This window comes from Pteropus alecto, unplaced genomic scaffold (genome assembly GCF_000325575.1).
Source record: "Pteropus alecto unplaced genomic scaffold, ASM32557v1 scaffold537, whole genome shotgun sequence".
NCBI classification, from domain to species: domain Eukaryota; kingdom Metazoa; phylum Chordata; class Mammalia; order Chiroptera; family Pteropodidae; genus Pteropus; species Pteropus alecto.
This window is the reverse complement of record NW_006440625.1, coordinates 4,680-14,930: the sequence shown is the minus strand read 5'-3', so window position 1 is coordinate 14,930 and position 10,251 is coordinate 4,680. Positions and strand designations below refer to the sequence as shown.

The 10,251-nt window shown below is 35.2% G+C and overlaps 1 pseudogene; it reads left to right on the top strand.

Moving 5' to 3' along the window:
- LOC102897293 overlaps positions 1-9,690 on the top strand; it is a 23,255-nt pseudogene extending 13,565 nt beyond the window's left edge.
- Positions 9,691-10,251: the final 561 nt, after the last annotated feature.

Sequence of the window (10,251 nt, the reverse complement as noted above, 5' to 3'; positions counted from 1 at the left end):
CAAGAAACACCTCCGATAGGGGCCTAAAATCCAAACTATACAGAGACTTCATACACCTCCATAACAACAACAACAACAACAACAACATCAACAACAACAACAACAACAACAAGAAAACCCACAAGTGACCTAATAATTAAAACAGGGCAGAACACACAAACAGACACTTTCCTAGAGGACATACGACTGGCCAACAAATATATGAAAAGAACTTCGAGTTCGCAGCTATTAGGGAAATTGCAAATAACAAGAGCAATGATGTACCATCGCACATCTCTCAGAAGAGCTGCAATCAACAGGACAAATGTTGGAGGGGATGCAGAGCAGAAGGAACCCTCACACACCGCTGACGGGACTGCAGATTGGTACAGGCACTATGGAATACCCTGTGGGGGTTCCTCAGAAAACTAAGACTTCATCCAGCATATGATCCAGCAATCCCTCTACTGTGTATTGAGCCCAAAGATTTAAAACCCGATATTCGAAAGGCTATTTGCACACCGAGGTCCGTATGACTCGGCGCCACATAAGAGGAGATGAAATACTGCCATTTGTGACAACACGGATGGATGGACCTCACAGAATCATGCTAAGTGAAATAAGCCAGATGGAAAGAGTTGAAAAATCACATGATATCACATATAGGTGGGATAGAAACCTAAGAGCGCCAAATAAGCAGGACAGGCAGAGTCTCAAAGACATGGACTGGTTCCTAGTGGGGTGGGGGAGGTGGCTGGAGGTCGCGGGGTAAAGGGGACCGAATGTATGGTAGCTGAAGAAAAACAGTTAAGAAAGACAACTTCTGGAAGGCAGCCTAGGCAATAATTTACCTGGTATCACTGCTAGTCACTTCTTTTCAGACATATCTAATCAGGCAAGGGAAACCAAAGGGGAAAAAAAATACACAAATGAGACTATATAGAACGAAGAAAGCTATTTGCACAGCAAAGAAGAAAACCCACAGACAAGACGGACAACCCAACGAATGTGACGAGGTATCACATACATCCGATAAGAGGGCAATATGCAAGCTAGCTAAAGAGCTCATGCGACTCAACCACAAAAGAAACCACCCAATTGAACAATGGGTGAAACTGAGGGTATAATGCTAAGTGAAGTAAGTCAGAAAGAGGAACATGTATACCTTATAATTTCATTTATATGTGAAGTCTAAAATACCAAAACAAAACAAATTAACGGGAACACAACAAAAATTTAAGTGATATGCTGAGAATATTTTAATAGTTGCCAGATGGTAGAAGAGTGGGAAAGACAGATGACAAAAGAAAAGGGATTAAGATGGAGAGGTGACAATCAGTTTTTATAATAAACGTGACAACTGTATTTTGGGAATTGCTTTAGCATAAAAGATGCTTCTAGAGCCATAGAAGAATATGAAGAACTCTATAATTTGCATCTCTTAGAGATAGGTGTTAAAATCAAGCAATATCTCTATGTGTATGTGTATTTCTATTGCACATGAATAGAAATTATATATTAAAATAGTTTTAAAAATTACCCCCAAAAGAGTCCAATTCCAGGTTAATCTATATACGATAAAATATTTCACTACTGAACAACATAACCTTGTTTCTGTCATTCCACACCTGGATAGCTATAATAGATTGTAACAGATATTAAGGGAACATTTATAGTAAAAACCTAAATTATGATAAAAACATCTATTATATATAAAATGTCACAGTTTTATATAGGGACTTTTACTTCTGAGGATAACTGGAATTTCCTGTGCATTTTATTTGTCCAATAACAATTAGGAAGGATTCTGTAGCAAATTAAGTGTTTCCTGGTGTTTTGGTGAAGTACCCTGCAAAAACCAGCATTATTTGAATAATAATTAAAAAGTAAAATCATACAGGTTTTAATGTAATTGAATTGTAATGTCATTAGATTAAAAATGAGGACATGGAGTAAGTTATGTCATGAATAAAACTACTTTAAAAAGTTGAAATGTTTATTTTCATTTCAGATAAAGAATACAAGATCAAATTATCAAAGTGAATTATCAGGATACAGAGAGACATTAATAATAAAAAACGGTGTAAATATTCTAAAAAGTTGGTATAATTGGTTACATATATGAGCCAGAGAATGAGTCTAAATTTCCGAGAAGTGCTCATAGAAATGCCCTATAATGTAACTTGCCTTCCCAAGACTATTTTATAACTATGAACTTCCATACTTTTTCAATGCAAGAGCAGTTGACAGTCAACATGGTTATTTCATATTAGCTTCAAGTGGACAGGCAGTGGTTAGACCTTCATATAATTTATGATGTGATCCCCAATGAATCTAGAACCCACCTGACATGATACAATGTTATTGACTATATTCCTTATGCTATACTTCACATCTCATGACAATTTTGTAACTATCAATTTGCACTTTCTAATTTCTTCAACAAGAGCCCCAACCTTTCATCCGACAATCATCAATTTGTTCTCTGTTTGCTTCTGTTTTGTTTGATTCCCCTTTTTATGGTAGAGTAATATTCCATTGTATATATGTGACATTTTTTATCTAATTATCTTTTGATGAGCACTTAGGTTGCTTCCATTACTTGGCTATTGTAAATTGATGTTGTAATGTACATAGAGGTGCAGATATCTTTTCTAGGAATTTCATTGAATAAACAACCCCAAAGTGAAATTGCTAGGTCATATTGTAATTCTGTTTTTAATTCTTCAAGGAAACTCCATAGTGTTTTACACAGTGGCTGCACCCAGTAACAGTCTCAGCAATAGTACACGACGGGTTTCTTACCATCACATCCTCACGATCCCATATGTATTAGTTTCTTGATGACAGCCATTCTGACAGGTGTGAAGTGGTATCTCATTATGATTTTAATGATGTGTTTCTGATGGTTAAAGATGTTGAAAATCCTTTTTTTGTGAGCATTGGCCATCCATACGTTCTCTTTGGAGAAATATCTGTTTAGGGCTTTGGCCAATTTTAAATTTGGATTGTCTATTTCTTTGGTATTGAATTGTGTGAGATTTTAAAATACCTTTTGGATATTAAACTCTGATAAAATGTGTCATTGGTGAGTATAGTCTCTTATTCAGTAAGTTGTGTTTTTGTTTTGTTGATGGTTTCCTTTGCCATGCAAAAACTGCTTACCCCGATGCAGTTCCATTTATTTATCTTTTTATTGTATTTTTCCCTTGGCTGAAGAGACATCCGAAACAAATAGTACTACGAGCAAAGTTAGAGAGTTAGAGACTAGGTTTTTTTTCTTAAGAGTTTTATGGTTTGGGTGTCTTACATGTCAGTCTTCCATCAAGTTTGAATTTACTCTTACTTTTGGGATAAGAAGGGGGTCCAGTTTAATTTTTTTGCATTTACCTATTTAGTTTTCCCAAACGACTCATTGAATACAGTCTTTATCTCATTGTATATTCTTCCCTCTCTTTTGAAAAAATTAAAGAAGAAATTTATAAAATTAATTTATAAAAATTTATAAAAATTTTATTCTGAATGAATATTTATAAAGTGCTTGAAATTTTGTCTTGTTCTTAAGCTTATTCTTCATTTGCTTTCTTTATAAATACTATGAAGGAAAACATCATTCAGCCAACATCTTGGAATCACTCCAATAACAATTAAGAAGATTTTACTATATTTTGATTTTCAAAGAACTGATGGACATATTTCAACAAGTGGAAAAAAGCATACAAATTATTTTTATAGTTTCTTGATCAAATGCAAATAAGAATTGTCTTGAAAACTGTTCATAGGCTGCAGGTGAAATGACATAGTCCAGATTTACTTCAAAAACAATGATGTTTTAATTACTTCTTGGTCTAGTTAGATGTGCAAATTTTGTCTGCATGAAAATAAGCAGGTTGTTATTTCTGTCAAATTATGCTTGGCTAGAGTCAGTCCCCTAATCGATAACTCTGGATGTGCACTGAAACGTGAAGTCAGGATGTGTAGTTTTACATTCACTTCCAACTCCTTTATTCAAAGGACCCAGCAATTTTACTATTATTGACATAAATTTAAATGCTAGGCATAATTCTTTTGCTTCCAAGTATCACATTAATGGCAATAAGTTTCTGGGTTGCAAAGAAGCATGTACTTGAATCTGGTTAGATACATGCATAGGTTCTCCAGTGGAATTAATGTGGTAGCTACAATTATTTTGAAACCGTACTCTAATGCCAAATTAAGGATGAGATTGTAGGAGAGAAATAATGGTGTATAAAAGTTATTGTTGGGGTATTTGGAGATTTTGTAGAAATCCTAAGAAGGTGGAGAGCCTAGTATATTTTGATATCAAGGACTGGGAAATTAACTTTGTTCTTTCTCAAGAATGCTGTGGCAATTTTTAGTATGGTCCCATACACATTTTATGGTTATTTGTAGCAGTTCTGTGAAAAATACCAGTGGCAACTTTTTTAAAAATGTGGTTTTATTATTAGTTTCAAGTATATGGGTCATTGGTTAGATATTTATATAGCTTATGAATGATCCCCCTAGTTATTCTTTCTCTCCTTGGGCTCTACACATCACCATTACATTACTGGTAACTGAATCCTATGCTGTGTACCACGTCCCCATGACCATCTATCAACTAATAATTTGTACTTCTTTAGAAATTCACCCCATTCTTCCAGTCACTCAACCCCTCTCTCCTCTGACCATCACCAGATTCTATTCTATAATTGTGGGTCTGTTTTTGATTAGTTTGCTCTTTTTTTCCTTAGTTTCCCATGAAAGTGAAATATACGGTATGTATCTTACTCTGACATTCTTCACTTAGAATAAAAAATTTCAGATCTACCCATGTTGTTGTGAATGGTAGGATTTCATTATTTTTCAATGACAGAGAATTTGCCATTGTATATTTGAACCATAACTTCTTTATCCAATTGCCATTTTGGTTGCTTCTGTATCTTGGTTATTGTAAATTGGGCTGCCATTAGCACAGACGTATTGTGTTGGTTTTGTTGGATAAATACCCAGAAGTGCAATTGCTGATCAAAAGGTAGATCTATTTTTAATTTTTTAAGAAACGTCCAGACTGCTTTCCATACACATTTGCAATCCCACCAAATGTGTATGAAGGCTCCCTTTTCTCCACATCCTCACCAACTTTGTTTTACTTTGATTTATTGATGATAGTCATTCCGACACATGTGAAGTGATATCTCATTGTGGTTTTGATTTACATTTCTCTGATGATTAGTGACCTTGGACATTTTTTCACTGTCTATTGGCTATTAATATTTTCTCTTTGGTGAAATATGTGTTCAAGTCTTCTACCCAGTGTTTAATTGGGTGGTTTGCTTTTTGTTGTTGGTGGTGAAATGCATGAGTTCTTTATATATTTTGGATGCTGACCTCTTATCAGATGTGTCATATGCAAATATCTTCACACATTCACTGAATTGTCTTTTTGTTTTGTTGATTCATTGCTGTGTAAAAACATTTTAGTTGGGTATGGTCTCATTTGTTTATTTTTTCTTTTGTTTTCCTTGCCTGATTAGATATGTCTGAAAAGAAATGGCTAGTAGTGATATCAGAGAGATTATTGCCTAAGTTTTCTTCTAGAAGTTTTATGGTTTGGAGTCTTAAATTTGAGTTTTTAATTCATTTTCAGTCTATTCCTGTATAGGTGTGAGTAGGTAGTCCAATTTCTTGTTTGTTCATTTGTTGTAGCATGCAGCTGTCTAATTTTCCCAACATCGTTTATTGAAGAGACTGTTTACTCTGTATATTCGTCTCTCTTTTGTCGTATACTAAGTGAGCTTCTAGGCATGCATTTATTTCTGGGCTCTCTATTCTGTTCCTTGGATCAATGTGTCTGTTTTTATGCTATTAACATGCTTTTTAGATTACTGGAGCCTTGCAGTATAGTTTGATATCAGGTAGCATGATACCTCCAACTTTTTTCTTATTTCTCAAGATTGCCATGGCTATTTGAGGTGTCTCATGGTTCCACATAAATTTTAAGATGGTTCCTTCTAGCCTCTGCAAAACATCATGATATTTTAATAGATGTTGCAAGGAATCTATAGATTGCTTTTGGTAGAATGGCCATTTTAATGACGTTTCTTTCTACTCATGGGCATGATATATGCTTCCATTTATTTGTATCTTCTTTAATTTCTTGTTTTCAAAGATTTATATTTGTCTGAGAACAGGTCTTTTACCGCTTTGGTTAATGTACTTCCCTGGAATTTTATTATTTTCGATGCAGTTGTAAATGGGATTATTTTCTTAATTTCTCTTTCTGAAATTTCTCCATTGGTGTATGAAAAATGACACTGACTTTTGAAAATTAATTTTGTATCCTGTTACTTTGCTGAATTTGTTGATTAGTTCTACAGAGTTTTTTGGTGGAATCTTTAGGGTTCTCTACGTGTAGTAAATGTCTCTGCAAATAATGAGAGTTTTTCTTCTTCCTTTCCAATTTGGATAGCTTTTATTTCTCTTTCTAGTCATATTGCCATGGCTAAGACTTTAAATACAATGTTGAATAAGCATGAACTTGTCTTGTTCCTGATCTTAGGAAAAAATTCTTTTAGCTTTTCCTTTTGAGTATGATGTTAGCTGCAGTTTTGTCATATATGGCTTCTGTTATGTTGAATTGTCTTCCCTCTATTCCCACTTTGTTTAGGGGTTTTATCATAAATGGATTTTAGGTTTCATGGAATACTTTTCCTGCATCTATTGCAATGATCATATGATTTTTATTTTGATTTGTTAATGTGGTGTATCAATTAATTGGTTTGTGGATATTGTACCAACCAGCATCTCAAGAATAAATCTAACTTGATCATGTTGTATGATATGTTTAGTGTACTTCTGAATTTGGTTTGCTAATATTCTGTTGAGATTTTTTGCACAAGAGAAATTTTTGCTAATAAGAGATATTGGCCTATAGTGTTGTTGTTGCTGTTGTTATGTCTTTGTCTGATTTTGGAAACAAGATAATGGTGACCTCATAAAAAAAGTTAGAGAGCCTTCCCTCTTCTTGAAACTTTGGAATACTTTGAGGAGAATAAGTGTTAATTCTTCTTTGAATGTTTGGTAAAGTTCTCCTATAAAGCCATATGGTCCTAGAATGTTTTGTTTTGTTTTGTTTTTCCTGTGTGTGTGTAATATTTTGATTACTGATTCACTTTTATTGGTGATAATTGTTCAGTTCAGAGTTTTCATTTCTTCTTAGCGCAGGCTTGGGAGATTGTTTCTAGTAATGCATTTATTTTTTCCAGTTTGTCCAACATGTTGGTGTATAATTGCTCATAGCATTTTCTTATGATCCTTTGTAGTTCTGTGGAGTTTGTAGTTACTTTTGCTCTTTAATTTCTGATTTCATTCATTGGTCTTCTCTTTTTTCTTTGATGAGGCTGGTTAAGTGGTTGTCAATTTTGTTTATGCTTTCAAAGAATCAGCTCTTGGATTCATTAATCTTTTGTATTTTTTTTCTAGATTCTATATTGTTTATTGCCACTCCGATCTTTAGTATTTCCTTTCTTCTTCTTGCTTTTGACTATTTCTTCTGTTCTTTTTCTAGTTCTTTTAAGTGTACGGTTAGATTGTTTATTTGAGCTTTTTTTTTGTAGCTTGGGTTTGGCCTGTAATGCTACGAATTTCCTTCTAGGACTGTTTTTGCTGTTTCCCATAAATTTTAAGGGGCTGTATTTTCTTTCTCTCAATCTCTCTCTCTCTCTTTTTTTTTTATCCCTAGGTATCTTTTGATTTCTTCCTTATCTCATTGTTAAGCCGTTCATTGTTTAGGATCATATTATTTAGCCCCCATGTGTTTGTGTATCTTCTCTTTTTTTCTTGTAGTTTTTTCCAGTTTCTTACCATTATGATTGGAGAAGATGGTTTGATATGATTTCAATCTTCTTCATTTTACTGATACTTGGTTCGTGTCTTAACATGTAATCTATCCTGGAAAGTGTTTCCTGTGTACTTGAAAAGACTATATATTTGGCTGCTGTGGGGTGAAATGTACTGAAAATATTAAATCCATGTGGTGAATATGTCTTTAAGGACCACTATTTCCTTAATGATTTTTTGTCTGGCAGATCTGTCCATGGGTGTCAAAGTGTTGTCAAAGTCTCTTGCTATGAGTGTATTAGCTAATTTCTCATTTTATGCTATTCAATAATTGTTTTACGTATATAGGTGCTCCTGTGTTGGATGTATACATGTTTACTAGGGTTATGTTTTCTCGATGTATTCGTTTTCCGCTATGGCCTTTGTTTTAAAGTTCTGTTGGATGGGCATAAGAATTGCTCACACATCTGTATATATTTTTTCAATTTCATTTTTATAGTGTATCCTTTCTGTCTTATTCCCTTCCGTATGTATGTGTCATTTGACCGGAAGTGAGTCTCCTGCAGGTAGCTTATGTGAAGGTCCTGTTTTCATATCTATTCAGCCACTGTATCTTTTGTTTGGAGTTTTTAATCTTTTCTCATTTGAAATAATAGTTTATCAATATGTAGTTATTGGTATTTATTATTCTTTTTTTTTTTTGACTTTTATTTCTTCCTAGAGAAGTCTTTCCAAAATTTCTTGAAACACTGGTGTAGTTTGATAAACATTTTTAGTTACTGTATGTGTGTTTTGTGTGTGTGTGTGTGTGTGTGTGTGTGTGTGTGTGTGTGTGTGTGTGTGTGTTTCTGGAAAGCATTCTTTCCATTTTTTGATTTGACCTGATGGCTTTGCTGGGTAGAGTCATATCACTGAATATTTCTAACCAACCTGTTCTAGCCTGCACAGATTCTGTGGAAAAAAAATCAGCTGACAGTTTAATGGGAGCTCCCTTGAGCTTAATAATTGTTTTACCCTTGACGTGTTTAAGATTTTTCTCTTTGTCTTTAACCTTAGCATTTTAATTTGGATGTGTCTTGGTGTGAACCTTTGGGTTCATTCTGTTTGCAACTCCGTGCAAGTTTTCTATCATTTTCTCTAATAGGACTTTATATTCTTTCTCTTTTACTTTTTCCTCTGGTGGTACTCCTATGATGAAATCGTTTTCATAGCTGATTTTTCCCAGAGGCTCTGATACCACCTTTCTTACTTAAATCTTTTTTTTCTTGTTGCTAGTCTGATTGGATGTTTTTGCTACCTTGTCTTTCTGATCACTAATTAAACCTCTTCTTTATCTTGTCTGCTGTGACACCTAAGGTATTAACATTTCAATTATTGTTGTTGTTGTTTTTTCATTTATACCTGGTTCTTTTCTATGGATGATATTTTATTTTACTTTATTTATATTTTTTACATTTGCTTTGTTGCACTCTGTTTCTTGAGTATCTTTATAGCCAGTGTTTTGAACTCTGTTTTGATCTGGTGGCTGGCTTTTTTACATTTAGTTATTTCTCTGGAATTTTCTCCAAAGGAAACTTGGAAGTCCCTGCTTCTGGGAATGGAGTCAGACTGACCATCAACATACCCTTGCAGAGATCAGAAATGAGTATTTCCAACAGGAGCATTGTGAGAATCCAACCTGGGGATGCTGGGAAAATGGGCATAAAGCACATACAGCAGGATCAGTCTTCACGGGCCAAGGTTCTCTCAGGCTGTGATTTGGGTCCCTCATGCTGGTGGTGTTTGCGGTCTCTTGGGACAAAAGTTGAGGTCTTTCAGGAGGAAGCCATTGAGATGCTCAGGTTGAGAGTTGGGGATCTTCCAGTCTGATGAATTGTGAGAGCTCTCATTAAGAGCTTCTAGGTTCCCGGACACTGAGTTAAGCTAGGGCCTTTGAAGCAGTTGGGAATAAGAGTTCTGGGATGAAGACATTTTGAATAGCTGACTGTGAATTTGCTCTTCCCGTGGGTGCTATAGGTACGGTTTTCCAAGATGAAGGTTTTGAGGGTGCCTCAGGCTGAGTGTAATTGTGGTTTTCACAGTGTTTGCTGGGGTCTAAACGTTGCTGGGGTTAGTCAGGATGATGAGATTTGAGGTCCCTCCAGGATAGAAGATGTGGGCTTCCTCAAGGTGATGAGCTTCGGTGTCTCTTGAGGCTGATGGGATTTGGACCCTCGTGCTCTTAGGCTGGAACTTGAAGATTTTTGGCCAAGGGGAATTCGCATGGCATAGTCACCCACATCTCTGTTTTCCTGTCGGTTTCTCTGCTGATCTGTGAATGCTGCACGTGAACCCAGACAAGCTTGGAGTCCAAGCTCCTGCATGCTTGCCCCGGCAGATGTTTAGGGTGGACGTGGCCATGTTGGCTTGATTCTCTGTTCCACTGGACAT